Source organism: Salmo salar, chromosome 09 (assembly GCF_965601325.2).
Source record: "Salmo salar chromosome 09, fSalSal1, whole genome shotgun sequence".
Lineage (NCBI taxonomy): Eukaryota > Metazoa > Chordata > Actinopteri > Salmoniformes > Salmonidae > Salmo > Salmo salar.
The window spans coordinates 650,471-672,918 of record NC_138299.1 but is presented as its reverse complement, the minus strand read 5'-3'; positions in this window follow the sequence as shown (position 1 = coordinate 672,918).

Below are 22,448 nucleotides of genomic sequence, written 5' to 3'. Positions count from 1 at the left end.
TTTTTCATTTTTTGACACAAAAACAGTGACCCCGGTCATGCCGAACTATCGTCATTCTGGACAGGCCTAAAAAAATTTTTTAAAACCATTTTCACCAAAAATGGCTGATTTTTTTTTCTTCATTTTTTGACACAAAAACAGTGACCCCGGTCATACCGAACTATCGACATTCTGGACATGCCTAAAAAAACATTTTAAAACCATTTTCACAAAAAATTGCAGATTTCTATTTTGTCCCTAAAAACGATGACTCCGATCATGCTGAAAAAGCGACATTCTGGACAGGTCTAAAAAAAAAATTTAAAACCATTTTCACCAAAAATTGCTGATTTTTTTTTCTTCATTTTCGTGACACAAAAACAGTGACCCCGGTCATGCCAAACTAGCGACATTCTGGACAGGCCTAAAAAAAACATTTTAAAACCATTTTCACTAAAAATTGTAGATTTCTATTTTTGTCACCAAAAACGAATACTCCGATCATGCCGAACTAGCGACATTTTGGACAGGCCTAAAAAAAAAGCATTTTAGAACCATTTTAAAAAAAAAAGCTCAGAATTATTTTTTTCATTTTTTGACACAAAAACAGTGACCCCGGTCATGCCGAACTATCGACATTCTGGACAGGCCTAAAAAAACATTTAAAAACCATTTTCACAAAAAATTGCAGATATTTTTTTTTCATTTTCGTGACACAAAAACAGTGACCCCGGTCATGCCGAACTATCGACATTCTGGACAGGCCTAAAAAAACATTTTAAAACCATTTTCACAAAAAATTGCAGATTTCTATTTTGTCCCTAAAAACGATGACTCCGATAATGCTGAAAAAGCGACATTCTGGACAGGTCTAAAAAATTTTTTTTAAACCATTTTCACCAAAAATTGCAGATTTTTTTTTCTTCATTTTCGTGACACAAAAACAGTGACCCCGGTCATGCCAAACTAGCGACATTCTGGACAGGCCTAAAAAAAACATTTTAAAACCATTTTCACTAAAAATTGTAGATTTCTATTTTTGTCACCAAAAACGAATACTCCGATCATGCCGAACTAGCGACATTTTGGACAGGCCTAAAAAAAAAGCATTTTAGAACCATTTTCAAAAAAAAAGCTCAGAATTATTTTTTTCATTTTTTGACACAAAAACAGTGACCCCGGTCATGCCGAACTATCGTCATTCTGGACAGGCCTAAAAAAAAATTTAAAAACCATTTTCACCAAAAATGGCTGATTTTTTTTTCTTCATTTTTTGACACAAAAACAGTGACCCCGGTCATACCGAACTATCGACATTCTGGACATGCCTAAAAAAACATTTTAAAACCATTTTCACAAAAAATTGCAGATTTCTATTTTGTCCCTAAAAACGATGACTCCGATCATGCCGAAAAAGCGACATTCTGGACAGGCCAAAAAAAAAAAATGTAGAACCATTTTCACAAAAAATTGCAGATATTTTTTTCTCATTTTCGTGACACAAAAACAGTGACCCCGGTCATGCCGAACTATCGACATTCTGGACAGGCCTAAAAAAAACATTTTAAAACCATTTTCACAAAAAAATTGCAGATTTCTATTTTGTCCCTAAAAACGCTGACTCCGATCATGCTGAAAAAGCGACATTCTGGACAGGTCTAAAAAAAAAATTTAAAACCATTTTCACCAAAAATTGCTGATTTTTTTTTCTTCATTTTCGTGACACAAAAACAGTGACCCCGGTCATGCCAAACTAGCGACATTCTGGACAGGCCTAAAAAAAACATTTTAAAACCATTTTCACTAAAAATTGTAGATTTCTATTTTTGTCACCAAAAACGAATACTCCGATCATGCCGAACTAGCGACATTTTGGACAGGCCTAAAAAAAAAGCATTTTAGAACCATTTTCAAAAAAAAAGCTCAGAATTATTTTTTTCATTTTTTGACACAAAAACAGTGACCCCGGTCATGCCGAACTATCGACATTCTGGACAGGCCTAAAAAAACATTTTAAAACCATTTTCACAAAAAATTGCAGATTTCTATTTTGTCCCTAAAAACGATGACTCCGATCATGCCGAAAAAGCGACATTCTGGACAGGCCTAAAAAATTTCTTTTGAACCATTTTCACAAAAAATTGCAGATATTTTTTTCTCATTTTCGTGACACAAAAACAGTGACCCCGGTCATGCCGAACTATCGACATTCTGGACAGGCCTAAAAAAAACATTTTAAAACCATTTTCACAAAAAATTGTAGATTTCTATTTTTGTCACCAAAAACGATGACTCCGATCATGCCGAACTAGCGACATTTTGGACAGGCCTAAAAAAAAAGCATTTTAGAACCATTTTCAAAAAAAAAGCTCAGAATTCTTTTTTTCATTTTTTGACACAAAAACAGTGACCCCGGTCATGCCGAACTATCGTCATTCTGGACAGGCCTAAAAAAAAATTTTAAAACCATTTTCACCAAAAATGGCTGATTTTTTTTTCTTCATTTTTTGACACAAAAACAGTGACCCCGGTCATACCGAACTATCGACATTCTGGACATGCCTAAAAAAACATTTTAAAACCATTTTCACAAAAAATTGCAGATTTCTATTTTGTCCCTAAAAACGATGACTCCGATCATGCTGAAAAAGCGACATTCTGGACAGGTCTAAAAAAAAAATTTAAAACCATTTTCACCAAAAATTGCTGATTTTTTTTTCTTCATTTTCGTGACACAAAAACAGTGACCCCGGTCATGCCAAACTAGCGACATTCTGGACAGGCCTAAAAAAAACATTTTAAAACCATTTTCACTAAAAATTGTAGATTTCTATTTTTGTCACCAAAAACGAATACTCCGATCATGCCGAACTAGCGACATTTTGGACAGGCCTAAAAAAAAAGCATTTTAGAACCATTTTAAAAAAAAAAGCTCAGAATTATTTTTTTCATTTTTTGACACAAAAACAGTGACCCCGGTCATGCCGAACTATCGACATTCTGGACAGGCCTAAAAAAACATTTAAAAACCATTTTCACAAAAAATTGCAGATATTTTTTTTTCATTTTCGTGACACAAAAACAGTGACCCCGGTCATGCCGAACTATCGACATTCTGGACAGGCCTAAAAAAACATTTTAAAACCATTTTCACAAAAAATTGCAGATTTCTATTTTGTCCCTAAAAACGATGACTCCGATAATGCTGAAAAAGCGACATTCTGGACAGGTCTAAAAAAAAATTTTTAAACCATTTTCACCAAAAATTGCAGATTTTTTTTTCTTCATTTTCGTGACACAAAAACAGTGACCCCGGTCATGCCAAACTAGCGACATTCTGGACAGGCCTAAAAAAAACATTTTAAAACCATTTTCACTAAAAATTGTAGATTTCTATTTTTGTCACCAAAAACGAATACTCCGATCATGCCGAACTAGCGACATTTTGGACAGGCCTAAAAAAAAAGCATTTTAGAACCATTTTCAAAAAAAAAGCTCAGAATTATTTTTTTCATTTTTTGACACAAAAACAGTGACCCCGGTCATGCCGAACTATCGTCATTCTGGACAGGCCTAAAAAAAAATTTAAAAACCATTTTCACCAAAAATGGCTGATTTTTTTTTCTTCATTTTTTGACACAAAAACAGTGACCCCGGTCATACCGAACTATCGACATTCTGGACATGCCTAAAAAAACATTTTAAAACCATTTTCACAAAAAATTGCAGATTTCTATTTTGTCCCTAAAAACGATGACTCCGATCATGCCGAAAAAGCGACATTCTGGACAGGCCTAAAAAAAAAAATGTAGAACCATTTTCACAAAAAATTGCAGATATTTTTTTCTCATTTTCGTGACACAAAAACAGTGACCCCGGTCATGCCGAACTATCGACATTCTGGACAGGCCTAAAAAAAACATTTTAAAACCATTTTCACAAAAAAATTGCAGATTTCTATTTTGTCCCTAAAAACGCTGACTCCGATCATGCTGAAAAAGCGACATTCTGGACAGGTCTAAAAAAAAAATTTAAAACCATTTTCACCAAAAATTGCTGATTTTTTTTTCTTCATTTTCGTGACACAAAAACAGTGACCCCGGTCATGCCAAACTAGCGACATTCTGGACAGGCCTAAAAAAAACATTTTAAAACCATTTTCACTAAAAATTGTAGATTTCTATTTTTGTCACCAAAAACGAATACTCCGATCATGCCGAACTAGCGACATTTTGGACAGGCCTAAAAAAAAAGCATTTTAGAACCATTTTCAAAAAAAAAGCTCAGAATTATTTTTTTCATTTTTTGACACAAAAACAGTGACCCCGGTCATGCCGAACTATCGACATTCTGGACAGGCCTAAAAAAACATTTTAAAACCATTTTCACAAAAAATTGCAGATTTCTATTTTGTCCCTAAAAACGATGACTCCGATCATGCCGAAAAAGCGACATTCTGGACAGGCCTAAAAAAATTTTTTAGAACCATTTTCACAAAAAATTGCAGATATTTTTTTCTCATTTTCGTGACACAAAAACAGTGACCCCGGTCATGCCGAACTATCGACATTCTGGACAGGCCTAAAAAAAACATTTTAAAACCATTTTCACAAAAAATTGTAGATTTCTATTTTTGTCACCAAAAACGATGACTCCGATCATGCCGAACTAGCGACATTTTGGACAGGCCTAAAAAAAAAGCATTTTAGAACCATTTTCAAAAAAAAAGCTCAGAATTCTTTTTTTCATTTTTTGACACAAAAACAGTGACCCCGGTCATGCCGAACTATCGTCATTCTGGACAGGCCTAAAAAAATTTTTTAAAACCATTTTCACCAAAAATGGCTGATTTTTTTTTCTTCATTTTTTGACACAAAAACAGTGACCCCGGTCATACCGAACTATCGACATTCTGGACATGCCTAAAAAAACATTTTAAAACCATTTTCACAAAAAATTGCAGATTTCTATTTTGTCCCTAAAAACGATGACTCCGATCATGCTGAAAAAGCGACATTCTGGACAGGTCAAAAAAAAAAATTTAAAACCATTTTCACCAAAAATTGCTGATTTTTTTTTCTTCATTTTCGTGACACAAAAACAGTGACCCCGGTCATGCCAAACTAGCGACATTCTGGACAGGCCTAAAAAAAACATTTTAAAACCATTTTCACTAAAAATTGTAGATTTCTATTTTTGTCACCAAAAACGAATACTCCGATCATGCCGAACTAGCGACATTTTGGACAGGCCTAAAAAAAAAGCATTTTAGAACCATTTTCAAAAAAAAAGCTCAGAATTATTTTTTTCATTTTTTGACACAAAAACAGTGACCCCGGTCATGCCGAACTATCGACATTCTGGACAGGCCTAAAAAAACATTTAAAAACCATTTTCACAAAAAATTGCAGATATTTTTTTTTCATTTTCGTGACACAAAAACAGTGACCCCGGTCATGCCGAACTATCGACATTCTGGACAGGCCTAAAAAAACATTTTAAAACCATTTTCACAAAAAATTGCAGATTTCTATTTTGTCCCTAAAAACGATGACTCCGATCATGCTGAAAAAGCGACATTCTGGACAGGTCTAAAAAAAAAATTTAAAACCATTTTCACCAAAAATTGCTGATTTTTTTTTCTTCATTTTCGTGACACAAAAACAGTGACCCCGGTCATGCCAAACTAGCGACATTCTGGACAGGCCTAAAAAAAACATTTTAAAACCATTTTCACTAAAAATTGTAGATTTCTATTTTTGTCACCAAAAACGAATACTCCGATCATGCCGAACTAGCGACATTTTGGACAGGCCTAAAAAAAAAGCATTTTAGAACCATTTTCAAAAAAAAAGCTCAGAATTATTTTTTTCATTTTTTGACACAAAAACAGTGACCCCGGTCATGCCGAACTATCGTCATTCTGGACAGGCCTAAAAAAAAATTTAAAAACCATTTTCACCAAAAATGGCTGATTTTTTTTTCTTCATTTTTTGACACAAAAACAGTGACCCCGGTCATACCGAACTATCGACATTCTGGACATGCCTAAAAAAACATTTTAAAACCATTTTCACAAAAAATTGCAGATTTCTATTTTGTCCCTAAAAACGATGACTCCGATCATGCCGAAAAAGCGACATTCTGGACAGGCCTAAAAAAAAAATGTAGAACCATTTTCACAAAAAATTGCAGATATTTTTTTCTAATTTTCGTGACACAAAAACAGTGACCCCGGTCATGCCGAACTATCGACATTCTGGACAGGCCTAAAAAAACATTTTAAAACCATTTTCACAAAAAATTGCAGATTTCTATTTTGTCCCTAAAAACGATGACTCCGATCATGCTGAAAAAGCGACATTCTGGACAGGTCTAAAAAAATTTTTTTAAACCATTTTCACCAAAAATTGCTGATTTTTTTTTCTTCATTTTCGTGACACAAAAACAGTGACCCCGGTCATGCCAAACTAGCGACATTCTGGACAGGCCTAAAAAAAAACATTTTAAAACCATTTTCACTAAAAATTGTAGATTTCTATTTTTGTCACCAAAAACGAATACTCCGATCATGCCGAACTAGCGACATTTTGGACAGGCCTAAAAAAAAAGCATTTTAGAACCATTTTCAAAAAAAAAGCTCAGAATTATTTTTTTCATTTTTTGACACAAAAACAGTGACCCCGGTCATGCCGAACTATCGACATTCTGGACAGGCCTAAAAAAACATTTAAAAACCATTTTCACAAAAAATTGCATATATTTTTTTTTCATTTTCGTGACACAAAAACAGTGACCCCGGTCATGCCGAACTATCGACATTCTGGACAGGCCTAAAAAAACATTTTAAAACCATTTTCACAAAAAATTGCAGATTTCTATTTTGTCCCTAAAAACGATGACTCCGATCATGCCGAAAAAGCGACATTCTGGACAGGCCTAAAAAAATTTTTTAGAACCATTTTCACAAAAAATTGCAGATATTTTTTTCTCATTTTCGTGACACAAAAACAGTGACCCCGGTCATGCCGAACTATCGACATTCTGGACAGGCCTAAAAAAAACATTTTAAAACCATTTTCACTAAAAATTGTAGATTTCTATTTTTGTCACCAAAAACGATGACTCCGATCATGCCGAACATTCTGGACATTTTGGACAGGCCTAAAAAAAAAGCATTTTAGAACCATTTTCAAAAAAAAAGCTCAGAATTCTTTTTTTCATTTTCGTGACACAAAAACAGTGACCCCGGTCATGCCGAACTATCGACATTCTGGACAGGCCTAAAAAAACATTTTAAAACCATTTTCACAAAAAATTGCAGATTTCTATTTTGTCCCTAAAAACGATGACTCCGATCATGCTGAAAAAGCGACATTCTGGACAGGTCTAAAAAATTTTTTTTAAACCATTTTCACCAAAAATTGCTGATTTTTTTTTCTTCATTTTCGTGACACAAAAACAGTGACCCCGGTCATGCCAAACTAGCGACATTCTGGACAGGCCTAAAAAAAACATTTTAAAACCATTTTCACTAAAAATTGTAGATTTCTATTTTTGTCACCAAAAACGAATACTCCGATCATGCCGAACTAGCGACATTTTGGACAGGCCTAAAAAAAAAGCATTTTAGAACCATTTTCAAAAAAAAAGCTCAGAATTATTTTTTTCATTTTTTGACACAAAAACAGTGACCCCGGTCATGCCGAACTATCGACATTCTGGACAGGCCTAAAAAAACATTTAAAAACCATTTTCACCAAAAATGGCTGATTTTTTTTTCTTCATTTTTTGACACAAAAACAGTGACCCCGGTCATACCGAACTATCGACATTCTGGACATGCCTAAAAAAACATTTTAAAACCATTTTCACAAAAAATTGCAGATTTCTATTTTGTCCCTAAAAACGATGACTCCGATCATGCTGAAAAAGCGACATTCTGGACAGGTCTAAAAAAAAAATTTAAAACCATTTTCACCAAAAATTGCTGATTTTTTTTTCTTCATTTTCGTGACACAAAAACAGTGACCCCGGTCATGCCAAACTAGCGACATTCTGGACAGGCCTAAAAAAAACATTTTAAAACCATTTTCACTAAAAATTGTAGATTTCTATTTTTGTCACCAAAAACGAATACTCCGATCATGCCGAACTAGCGACATTTTGGACAGGCCTAAAAAAAAAGCATTTTAGAACCATTTTCAAAAAAAAAGCTCAGAATTATTTTTTTCATTTTTTGACACAAAAACAGTGACCCCGGTCATGCCGAACTATCGACATTCTGGACAGGCCTAAAAAAAACATTTAAAAACCATTTTCACAAAAAATTGCAGATATTTTTTTTTCATTTTCGTGACACAAAAACAGTGACCCCGGTCATGCCGAACTATCGACATTCTGGACAGGCCTAAAAAAACATTTTAAAACCATTTTCACAAAAAATTGCAGATTTCTATTTTGTCCCTAAAAACGATGACTCCGATCATGCTGAAAAAGCGACATTCTGGACAGGTCTAAAAAAAAAATTTAAAACCATTTTCACCAAAAATTGCTGATTTTTTTTTCTTCATTTTCGTGACACAAAAACAGTGACCCCGGTCATGCCAAACTAGCGACATTCTGGACAGGCCTAAAAAAAACATTTTAAAACCATTTTCACTAAAAATTGTAGATTTCTATTTTTGTCACCAAAAACGAATACTCCGATCATGCCGAACTAGCGACATTTTGGACAGGCCTAAAAAAAAAGCATTTTAGAACCATTTTAAAAAAAAAAGCTCAGAATTATTTTTTTCATTTTTTGACACAAAAACAGTGACCCCGGTCATGCCGAACTATCGTCATTCTGGACAGGCCTAAAAAAAAATTTAAAAACCATTTTCACCAAAAATGGCTGATTTTTTTTTCTTCATTTTTTGACACAAAAACAGTGACCCCGGTCATACCGAACTATCGACATTCTGGACATGCCTAAAAAAACATTTTAAAACCATTTTCACAAAAAATTGCAGATTTCTATTTTGTCCCTAAAAACGATGACTCCGATCATGCCGAAAAAGCGACATTCTGGACAGGCCTAAAAAAAAAATGTAGAACCATTTTCACAAAAAATTGCAGATATTTTTTTCTCATTTTCGTGACACAAAAACAGTGACCCCGGTCATGCCGAACTATCGACATTCTGGACAGGCCTAAAAAAAACATTTTAAAACCATTTTCACAAAAAAATTGCAGATTTCTATTTTGTCCCTAAAAACGCTGACTCCGATCATGCTGAAAAAGCGACATTCTGGACAGGTCTAAAAAAAATTTTTTAAACCATTTTCACCAAAAATTGCTGATTTTTTTTTCTTCATTTTCGTGACACAAAAACAGTGACCCCGGTCATGCCAAACTAGCGACATTCTGGACAGGCCTAAAAAAAACATTTTAAAACCATTTTCACTAAAAATTGTAGATTTCTATTTTTGTCACCAAAAACGAATACTCCGATCATGCCGAACTAGCGACATTTTGGACAGTCCTAAAAAAAAAGCATTTTAGAACCATTTTCAAAAAAAAAGCTCAGAATTATTTTTTTCATTTTTTGACACAAAAACAGTGACCCCGGTCATGCCGAACTATCGACATTCTGGACAGGCCTAAAAAAACATTTAAAAAACATTTTCACAAAAAATTGCAGATATTTTTTTTTCATTTTCGTGACACAAAAACAGTGACCCCGGTCATGCCGAACTATCGACATTCTGGACAGGCCTAAAAAAACATTTTAAAACCATTTTCACAAAAAATTGCAGATTTCTATTTTGTCCCTAAAAACGATGACTCCGATCATGCTGAAAAAGCGACATTCTGGACAGGTCTAAAAAAATTTTTTTAAACCATTTTCACCAAAAATTGCTGATTTTTTTTTCTTCATTTTCGTGACACAAAAACAGTGACCCCGGTCATGCCAAACTAGCGACATTCTGGACAGGCCTAAAAAAAACATTTTAAAACCATTTTCACTAAAAATTGTAGATTTCTATTTTTGTCACCAAAAACGAATACTCCGATCATGCCGAACTAGCGACATTTTGGACAGGCCTAAAAAAAAAGCATTTTAGAACCATTTTCAAAAAAAAAGCTCAGAATTATTTTTTTCATTTTTTGACACAAAAACAGTGACCCCGGTCATGCCGAACTATCGACATTCTGGACAGGCCTAAAAAAACATTTAAAAACCATTTTCACAAAAAATTGCATATATTTTTTTTTCATTTTCGTGACACAAAAACAGTGACCCCGGTCATGCCGAACTATCGACATTCTGGACAGGCCTAAAAAAACATTTTAAAACCATTTTCACAAAAAATTGCAGATTTCTATTTTGTCCCTAAAAACGATGACTCCGATCATGCCGAAAAAGCGACATTCTGGACAGGCCTAAAAAAATTTTTTAGAACCATTTTCACAAAAAATTGCAGATATTTTTTTCTCATTTTCGTGACACAAAAACAGTGACCCCGGTCATGCCGAACTATCGACATTCTGGACAGGCCTAAAAAAAACATTTTAAAACCATTTTCACTAAAAATTGTAGATTTCTATTTTTGTCACCAAAAACGATGACTCCGATCATGCCGAACTAGCGACATTTTGGACAGGCCTAAAAAAAAAGCATTTTAGAACCATTTTCAAAAAAAAAGCTCAGAATTCTTTTTTTCATTTTTTGACACAAAAACAGTGACCCCGGTCATGCCGAACTATCGTCATTCTGGACAGGCCTAAAAAAAATTTTTAAAACCATTTTCACCAAAAATGGCTGATTTTTTTTTCTTCATTTTTTGACACAAAAACAGTGACCCCGGTCATACCGAACTATCGACATTCTGGACATGCCTAAAAAAACATTTTAAAACCATTTTCACAAAAAATTGCAGATTTCTATTTTGTCCCTAAAAACGATGACTCCGATCATGCTGAAAAAGCGACATTCTGGACAGGTCTAAAAAAAAATTTTAAAACCATTTTCACCAAAAATTGCTGATTTTTTTTTCTTCATTTTCGTGACACAAAAACAGTGACCCCGGTCATGCCAAACTAGCGACATTCTGGACAGGCCTGCCTAAAAAAAACATTTTAAAACCATTTTCACTAAAAATTGTAGATTTCTATTTTTGTCACCAAAAACGAATACTCCGATCATGCCGAACTAGCGACATTTTGGACAGGCCTAAAAAAAAAGCATTTTAGAACCATTTTCAAAAAAAAAGCTCAGAATTATTTTTTTCATTTTTTGACACAAAAACAGTGACCCCGGTCATGCCGAACTATCGACATTCTGGACAGGCCTAAAAAAACATTTAAAAACCATTTTCACAAAAAATTGCAGATATTTTTTTTTCATTTTCGTGACACAAAAACAGTGACCCCGGTCATGCCGAACTATCGACATTCTGGACAGGCCTAAAAAAACATTTTAAAACCATTTTCACAAAAAATTGCAGATTTCTATTTTGTCCCTAAAAACGATGACTCCGATCATGCTGAAAAAGCGACATTCTGGACAGGTCTAAAAAAAAAATTTAAAACCATTTTCACCAAAAATTGCTGATTTTTTTTTCTTCATTTTCGTGACACAAAAACAGTGACCCCGGTCATGCCAAACTAGCGACATTCTGGACAGGCCTAAAAAAAACATTTTAAAACCATTTTCACTAAAAATTGTAGATTTCTATTTTTGTCACCAAAAACGAATACTCCGATCATGCCGAACTAGCGACATTTTGGACAGGCCTAAAAAAAAAGCATTTTAGAACCATTTTAAAAAAAAAAGCTCAGAATTATTTTTTTCATTTTTTGACACAAAAACAGTGACCCCGGTCATGCCGAACTATCGTCATTCTGGACAGGCCTAAAAAAAATTTTAAAAACCATTTTCACCAAAAATGGCTGATTTTTTTTTCTTCATTTTTTGACACAAAAACAGTGACCCCGGTCATACCGAACTATCGACATTCTGGACATGCCTAAAAAAACATTTTAAAACCATTTTCACAAAAAATTGCAGATTTCTATTTTGTCCCTAAAAACGATGACTCCGATCATGCCGAAAAAGCGACATTCTGGACAGGCCTAAAAAAAAAATGTAGAACCATTTTCACAAAAAATTGCAGATATTTTTTTCTCATTTTCGTGACACAAAAACAGTGACCCCGGTCATGCCGAACTATCGACATTCTGGACAGGCCTAAAAAAAACATTTTAAAACCATTTTCACAAAAAAATTGCAGATTTCTATTTTGTCCCTAAAAACGCTGACTCCGATCATGCTGAAAAAGCGACATTCTGGACAGGTCTAAAAAAATTTTTTTAAACCATTTTCACCAAAAATTGCTGATTTTTTTTTCTTCATTTTCGTGACACAAAAACAGTGACCCCGGTCATGCCAAACTAGCGACATTCTGGACAGGCCTAAAAAAAACATTTTAAAACCATTTTCACTAAAAATTGTAGATTTCTATTTTTGTCACCAAAAACGAATACTCCGATCATGCCGAACTAGCGACATTTTGGACAGTCCTAAAAAAAAAGCATTTTAGAACCATTTTCAAAAAAAAAGCTCAGAATTATTTTTTTCATTTTTTGACACAAAAACAGTGACCCCGGTCATGCCGAACTATCGACATTCTGGACAGGCCTAAAAAAACATTTAAAAAACATTTTCACAAAAAATTGCAGATATTTTTTTTTCATTTTCGTGACACAAAAACAGTGACCCCGGTCATGCCGAACTATCGACATTCTGGACAGGCCTAAAAAAACATTTTAAAACCATTTTCACAAAAAATTGCAGATTTCTATTTTGTCCCTAAAAACGATGACTCCGATCATGCTGAAAAAGCGACATTCTGGACAGGTCTAAAAAAATTTTTTTAAACCATTTTCACCAAAAATTGCTGATTTTTTTTTCTTCATTTTCGTGACACAAAAACAGTGACCCCGGTCATGCCAAACTAGCGACATTCTGGACAGGCCTAAAAAAAACATTTTAAAACCATTTTCACTAAAAATTGTAGATTTCTATTTTTGTCACCAAAAACGAATACTCCGATCATGCCGAACTAGCGACATTTTGGACAGGCCTAAAAAAAAAGCATTTTAGAACCATTTTCAAAAAAAAAGCTCAGAATTATTTTTTTCATTTTTTGACACAAAAACAGTGACCCCGGTCATGCCGAACTATCGACATTCTGGACAGGCCTAAAAAAACATTTAAAAACCATTTTCACAAAAAATTGCAGATATTTTTTTTTCATTTTCGTGACACAAAAACAGTGACCCCGGTCATGCCGAACTATCGACATTCTGGACAGGCCTAAAAAAACATTTTAAAACCATTTTCACAAAAAATTGCAGATTTCTATTTTGTCCCTAAAAACGATGACTCCGATCATGCCGAAAAAGCGACATTCTGGACAGGCCTAAAAAATTTTTTTAGAACCATTTTCACAAAAAATTGCAGATATTTTTTTTCATTTTCGTGACACAAAAACAGTGACCCCGGTCATGCCGAACTATCGACATTCTGGACAGGCCTAAAAAAAACATTTTAAAACCATTTTCACTAAAAATTGTAGATTTCTATTTTTGTCACCAAAAACGATGACTCCGATCATGCCGAACATTCTGGACATTTTGGACAGGCCTAAAAAAAAAGCATTTTAGAACCATTTTCAAAAAAAAAGCTCAGAATTCTTTTTTTCATTTTCGTGACACAAAAACAGTGACCCCGGTCATGCCGAACTATCGACATTCTGGACAGGCCTAAAAAAACATTTTAAAACCATTTTCACAAAAAATTGCAGATTTCTATTTTGTCCCTAAAAACGATGACTCCGATCATGCTGAAAAAGCGACATTCTGGACAGGTCTAAAAAATTTTTTTTAAACCATTTTCACCAAAAATTGCTGATTTTTTTTTCTTCATTTTCGTGACACAAAAACAGTGACCCCGGTCATGCCAAACTAGCGACATTCTGGACAGGCCTAAAAAAAACATTTTAAAACCATTTTCACTAAAAATTGTAGATTTCTATTTTTGTCACCAAAAACGAATACTCCGATCATGCCGAACTAGCGACATTTTGGACAGGCCTAAAAAAAAAGCATTTTAGAACCATTTTCAAAAAAAAAGCTCAGAATTATTTTTTTCATTTTTTGACACAAAAACAGTGACCCCGGTCATGCCGAACTATCGACATTCTGGACAGGCCTAAAAAAACATTTAAAAACCATTTTCACAAAAAATTGCAGATATTTTTTTTTCATTTTCGTGACACAAAAACAGTGACCCCGGTCATGCCGAACTATCGACATTCTGGACAGGCCTAAAAAAACATTTTAAAACCATTTTCACAAAAAATTGCAGATTTCTATTTTGTCCCTAAAAACGATGACTCCGATCATGCCGAAAAAGCGACATTCTGGACAGGCCTAAAAAAATTTTTTAGAACCATTTTCACAAAAAATTGCTGATATTTTTTTCTCATTTTCGTGACACAAAAACAGTGACCCCGGTCATGCCGAACTATCGACATTCTGGACAGGCCTAAAAAAAACATTTTAAAACCATTTTCACTAAAAATTGTAGATTTCTATTTTTGTCACCAAAAACGATGACTCCGATCATGCCGAACATTCTGGACATTTTGGACAGGCCTAAAAAAAAAGCATTTTAGAACCATTTTCAAAAAAAAAGCTCAGAATTCTTTTTTTCATTTTTTGACACAAAAACAGTGACCCCGGTCATGCCGAACTATCGTCATTCTGGACAGGCCTAAAAAAATTTTTAAAAACCATTTTCACCAAAAATGGCTGATTTTTTTTTCTTCATTTTTTGACACAAAAACAGTGACCCCGGTCATACCGAACTATCGACATTCTGGACATGCCTAAAAAAACATTTTAAAACCATTTTCACAAAAAATTGCAGATTTCTATTTTGTCCCTAAAAACGATGACTCCGATCATGCCGAAAAAGCGACATTCTGGACAGGCCTAAAAAAAAAATGTAGAACCATTTTCACAAAAAATTGCAGATATTTTTTTCTCATTTTCGTGACACAAAAACAGTGACCCCGGTCATGCCGAACTATCGACATTCTGGACAGGCCTAAAAAAAACATTTTAAAACCATTTTCACAAAAAAATTGCAGATTTCTATTTTGTCCCTAAAAACGCTGACTCCGATCATGCTGAAAAAGCGACATTCTGGACAGGTCTAAAAAAAAAATTTAAAACCATTTTCACCAAAAATTGCTGATTTTTTTTTCTTCATTTTCGTGACACAAAAACATGCCAAACTAGCGACATTCTGGACAGGCCTAAAAAAAACATTTTAAAACCATTTTCACTAAAAATTGTAGATTTCTATTTTTGTCACCAAAAACGAATACTCCGATCATGCCGAACTAGCTACATTTTGGACAGGCCTAAAAAAAAAGCATTTTAGAACCATTTTCAAAAAAAAAGCTCAGTATTCTTTTTTTCATTTTTTGACACAAAAACAGTGACCCCGGTCATACCGAACTATCGACATTCTGGACATGCCTAAAAAAACATTTGAAAACCATTTTCACAAAAAATTGCAGATTTCTATTTTGTCCCTAAAAACGATGACTCCAATCATGCCGAAAAAGCGACATTCTGGACAGGCCTAAAAAAAAAATGTAGAACCATTTTCACCAAAAATTGCTTATTTTTTTTTCTCATTTTCGTGACACAAAAACAGTGACCCCGGTCATGCCGAACTATCGACATTCTGGACAGGCCTAAAAAAACATTTTAAAACCATTTTCACAAAAAATTGCAGATTTCTATTTTGTCCCTAAAAACGATGACTCCGATCATGCCGAAAAAGCGACATTCTGGACAGGCCTAAAAAAATTTTTTAGAACCATTTTCACAAAAAATTGCAGATATTTTTTCCTCATTTTCGTGACACAAAAACAGTGACCCCGGTCATGCCGAACTATCGACATTCTGGACAGGCCTAAAAAAAACATTTTAAAACCAATTTCACAAAAAATTGTAGATTTCTATTTTTGTCACCAAAAACGATGACTCCGATCATGCCGAACTAGCGACATTTTGGACAGGCCTAAAAAAAAAGCATTTTAGAACCATTTTCAAAAAAAAAGCTCAGAATTATTTTTTTCATTTTTTGACACAAAAACAGTGACCCCGGTCATGCCGAACTATCGACATTCTGGACATGCCTAAAAAAACATTTTAAAACCATTTTCACAAAAAATTGCAGATTTCTATTTTGTCCCTAAAAACGATGACTCCGATCATGCCGAAAAAGCGACATTCTGGACAGGCCTAAAAAAAAAATGTAGAACCATTTTCACAAAAAATTGCAGATATTTTTACCTCATTTTCGTGACACAAAAACAGTGACCCCGGTCATGCCGAACTATCGACATTCTGGACAGACCTAAAAAAAACATTTTAAAACCATTTTCACCAAAAATTGCAGATTTCTATTTTGTCCCTAAAAACGATGACTCCGATCATGCTGAAAAAGCGACATTCTGGACAGGTCTAAAAATTTTTTTTAAAAACATTTTCACCAAAAATTGCTGATTTTTTTTTCTTCATTTTCATGACACAAAAACTGTGACCCCGGTCATGCCAAACTAGCGACATTCTGGACAGGCCTAAAAAAAACATTTTAAAACAATTTTCACTAAAAATTGTAGATTTCTATTTTTGTCACCAAAAACGAATACTCCGATCATGCCGAACTAGCGACATTTTGGACAGGCCTAAAAAAAATGCATTTTAGAACCATTTTCAAAAAAAAAGCTCAGAATTCATTATTTTCATTTTTTGACACAAAAACAGTGACCCCGGTCATGCCGAACTATCGTCATTCTGGACAGGCCTAAAAAAAAATTTAAAAACCATTTTCACCAAAAATGGCTGATTTTTTTTTCTTCATTTTTTGACACAAAAACAGTGACCCCGGTCATTCCGAACTATCGACATTCTGGACATGCCTAAAAAAACATTTTAAAACCATTTTCACAAAAAATTGCAGATTTCTATTTTGTCCCTAAAAACGATGACTCCGATCATGCCGAAAAAGCGACATTCTGGACAGGCCTAAAAAAAAAATGTAGAACCATTTTCACAAAAAATTGCAGATATTTTTTTCTCATTTTCGTGACACAAAAACAGTGACCCCGGTCATGCCGAACTATCGACATTCTGGACAGGCCTAAAAAAACATTTTAAAACCATTTTCACAAAAAATTGCAGATTTCTATTTTGTCCCTAAAAACGATGACTCCGATCATGCTGAAAAAGCGACATTCTGGACAGGTCTAAAAAAAAAATTTAAAACCATTTTCACCAAAAATTGCTGATTTTTTTTTCTTCATTTTCGTGACACAAAAACAGTGACCCCGGTCATGCCAAACTAGCGACATTCTGGACAGGCCTAAAAAAAACATTTTAAAACCATTTTCACTAAAAATTGTAGATTTCTATTTTTGTCACCAAAAACGAATACTCCGATCATGCCGAACTAGCGACATTTTGGACAGGCCTAAAAAAAAAGCATTTTAGAACCATTTTCAAAAAAAAAGCTCAGAATTATTTTTTTCATTTTTTGACACAAAAACAGTGACCCCGGTCATGCCGAACTATCGACATTCTGGACAGGCCTAAAAAAACATTTAAAAACCATTTTCACAAAAAATTGCAGATATTTTTTTTTCATTTTCGTGACACAAAAACAGTGACCCCGGTCATGCCGAACTATCGACATTCTGGACAGGCCTAAAAAAACATTTTAAAACCATTTTCACAAAAAATTGCAGATTTCTATTTTGTCCCTAAAAACGATGACTCCGATCATGCCGAAAAAGCGACATTCTGGACAGGCCTAAAAAATTTTTTTAGAACCATTTTCACAAAAAATTGCAGATATTTTTTTCTCATTTTCGTGACACAAAAACAGTGACCCCGGTCATGCCGAACTATCGACATTCTGGACAGGCCTAAAAAAAACATTTTAAAACTATTTTCACAAAAAATTGTAGATTTCTATTTTTGTCACCAAAAACGATGACTCCGATCATGCCGAACTAGCGACATTTTGGACAGGCCTAAAAAAAAAGCATTTTAGAACCATTTTCAAAAAAAAAGCTCAGAATTATTTTTTTCATTTTTTGACACAAAAACAGTGACCCCGGTCATGCCGAACTATCGACATTCTGGACATGCCTAAAAAAACATTTTAAAACCATTTTCACAAAAAATTGCAGATTTCTATTTTGTCCCTAAAAACGATGACTCCGATCATGCCGAAAAAGCGACATTCTGGACAGGCCTAAAAAAAAAATGTAGAACCATTTTCACAAAAAATTGCAGATATTTTTACCTCATTTTCGTGACACAAAAACAGTGACCCCGGTCATGCCGAACTATCGACATTCTGGACAGACCTAAAAAAAACATTTTAAAACCATTTTCACCAAAAATTGCAGATTTCTATTTTGTCCCTAAAAACGATGACTCCGATCATGCTGAAAAAGCGACATTCTGGACAGGTCTAAAAAATTTTTTTTTAAAAATTTTCACCAAAAATTGCTGATTTTTTTTTCTTCATTTTCATGACACAAAAACTGTGACCCCGGTCATGCCAAACTAGCGACATTCTGGACAGGCCTAAAAAAAACATTTTAAAACAATTTTCACTAAAAATTGTAGATTTCTATTTTTGTCACCAAAAACGAATACTCCGATCATGCCGAACTAGCGACATTTTGGACAGGCCTAAAAAAAATGCATTTTAGAACCATTTTCAAAAAAAAAGCTCAGAATTCTTTTTTTCATTTTTTGACACAAAAACAGTGACCCCGGTCATGCCGAACTATCGTCATTCTGGACAGGCCTAAAAAAAAATTTAAAAACCATTTTCACCAAAAATGGCTGATTTTTTTTTCTTCATTTTTTGACACAAAAACAGTGACCCCGGTCATACCGAACTATCGACATTCTGGACAGGCCTAAAAAAACATTTTAAAACCATTTTCACAAAAAATTGCAGATTTCTATTTTGTCCCTAAAAACGATGACTCCGATCATGCTGAAAAAGCGACATTCTGGACAGGTCTAAAAAAAAAATTTAAAACCATTTTCACCAAAAATTGCTGATTTTTTTTTCTTCATTTTCGTGACACAAAAACAGTGACCCCGGTCATGCCAAACTAGCGACATTCTGGACAGGCCTAAAAAAAACATTTTAAAACCATTTTCACTAAAAATTGTAGATTTCTATTTTTGTCACCAAAAACGAATACTCCGATCATGCCGAACTAGCGACATTTTGGACAGGCCTAAAAAAAAAGCATTTTAGAACCATTTTCAAAAAAAAAGCTCAGAATTATTTTTTTCATTTTTTGACACAAAAACAGTGACCCCGGTCATGCCGAACTATCGACATTCTGGACAGGCCTAAAAAAAACATTTAAAAACCATTTTCACAAAAAATTGCAGATATTTTTTTTTCATTTTCGTGACACAAAAACAGTGACCCCGGTCATGCCGAACTATCGACATTCTGGACAGGCCTAAAAAAACATTTTAAAACCATTTTCACAAAAAATTGCAGATTTCTATTTTGTCCCTAAAAACGATGACTCCGATCATGCCGAAAAAGCGACATTCTGGACAGGCCTAAAAAAATTTTTTAGAACCATTTTCACAAAAAATTGCAGATATTTTTTTCTCATTTTCGTGACACAAAAACAGTGACCCCGGTCATGCCGAACTATCGACATTCTGGACAGGCCTAAAAAAAACATTTTAAAACCATTTTCACAAAAAATTGTAGATTTCTATTTTTGTCACCAAAAACGATGACTCCGATCATGCCGAACTAGCGACATTTTGGACAGGCCTAAAAAAAAAGCATTTTAGAACCATTTTCAAAAAAAAAGCTCAGAATTATTTTTTTCATTTTTTGACAGAAAAACAGTGACCCCGGTCATGCCGAACTATCGACATTCTGGACATGCCTAAAAAAACATTTTAAAACCATTTTCACAAAAAATTGCAGATTTCTATTTTGTCCCTAAAAACGATGACTCCGATCATGCCGAAAAAGCGACATTCTGGACAGGCCTAAAAAAAAAATGTAGAACCATTTTCACAAAAAATTGCAGATATTTTTACCTCATTTTCGTGACACAAAAACAGTGACCCCGGTCATGCCGAACTATCGACATTCTGGACAGACCTAAAAAAAACATTTTAAAACCATTTTCACCAAAAATTGCAGATTTCTATTTTGTCCCTAAAAACGATGACTCCGATCATGCTGAAAAAGCGACATTCTGGACAGGTCTAAAAAAAATTTTTTAAAACATTTTCACCAAAAATTGCTGATTTTTTTTTCTTCATTTTCGTGACACAAAAACTGTGACCCCGGTCATGCCAAACTAGCGACATTCTGGACAGGCCTAAAAAAAACATTTTAAAACAATTTTCACTAAAAATTGTAGATTTCTATTTTTGTCACCAAAAACGAATACTCCGATCATGCCGAACTAGCGACATTTTGGACAGGCCTAAAAAAAAAGCATTTTAGAACCATTTTCAAAAAAAAAGCTCAGAATTCTTTTTTTCATTTTTTGACACAAAAACAGTGACCCCGGTCATGCCGAACTATCGTCATTCTGGACAGGCCTAAAAAAAAAATTAAAAACCATTTTCACAAAAAATTGCAGATATTTTTTTTTCATTTTCGTGACACAAAAACAGTGACCCCGGTCATGCCGAACTATCGACATTCTGGACAGGCCTAAAAAAACATTTTAAAACCATTTTCACAAAAAATTGCAGATTTCTATTTTGTCCCTAAAAACGATGACTCCGATCATGCCGAAAAAGCGACATTCTGGACAGGCCTAAAAAAATTTTTTAGAACCATTTTCACAAAAAATTGCAGATATTTTTTTCTCATTTTCGTGACACAAAAACAGTGACCCCGGTCATGCCGAACTATCGACATTCTGGACAGGCCTAAAAAAAACATTTTAAAACCATTTTCACAAAAAATTGTAGATTTCTATTTTTGTCACCAAAAACGATGACTCCGATCATGCCGAACTAGCGACATTTTGGACAGGCCTAAAAAAAAAGCATTTTAGAACCATTTTCAAAAAAAAAGCTCAGAATTATTTTTTTCATTTTTTGACAGAAAAACAGTGACCCCGGTCATGCCGAACTATCGACATTCTGGACATGCCTAAAAAAACATTTTAAAACCATTTTCACAAAAAATTGCAGATTTCTATTTTGTCCCTAAAAACGATGACTCCGATCATGCCGAAAAAGCGACATTCTGGACAGGCCTAAAAAAAAAATGTAGAACCATTTTCACAAAAAATTGCAGATATTTTTACCTCATTTTCGTGACACAAAAACAGTGACCCCGGTCATGCCGAACTATCGACATTCTGGACAGACCTAAAAAAAACATTTTAAAACCATTTTCACCAAAAATTGCAGATTTCTATTTTGTCCCTAAAAACGATGACTCCGATCATGCTGAAAAAGCGACATTCTGGACAGGTCTAAAAAATTTTTTTTAAAACATTTTCACCAAAAATTGCTGATTTTTTTTTCTTCATTTTCATGACACAAAAACTGTGACCCCGGTCATGCCAAACTAGCGACATTCTGGACAGGCCTAAAAAAAACATTTTAAAACAATTTTCACTAAAAATTGTAGATTTCTATTTTTGTCACCAAAAACGAATACTCCGATCATGCCGAACTAGCGACATTTTGGACAGGCCTAAAAAAAAAGCATTTTAGAACCATTTTCAAAAAAAAAGCTCAGAATTCTTTTTTTCATTTTTTGACACAAAAACAGTGACCCCGGTCATGCCGAACTATCGTCATTCTGGACAGGCCTAAAAAAAAAATTAAAAACCATTTTCACAAAAAATTGCAGATATTTTTTTTTCATTTTCGTGACACAAAAACAGTGACCCCGGTCATGCCGAACTATCGACATTCTGGACAGGCCTAAAAAAACATTTTAAAACCATTTTCACCAAAAATTGCAGATTTCTATTTTGTCCCTAAAAACGATGACTCCGATCATGCCGAAAAAGCGACATTCTGGACAGGCCTAAAAAATTTTTTTAGAACCATTTTCACAAAAAATTGCAGATATTTTTTTCTCATTTTCGTGACACAAAAACAGTGACCCCGGTCATGCCGAACTATCGACATTCTGGACAGGCCTAAAAAAAACATTTTAAAACCATTTTCACAAAAAATTGTAGATTTCTATTTTTGTCACCAAAAACGATGACTCCGATCATGCCGAACTAGCGACATTTTGGACAGGCCTAAAAAAAAAGCATTTTAGAACCATTTTCAAAAAAAAAGCTCAG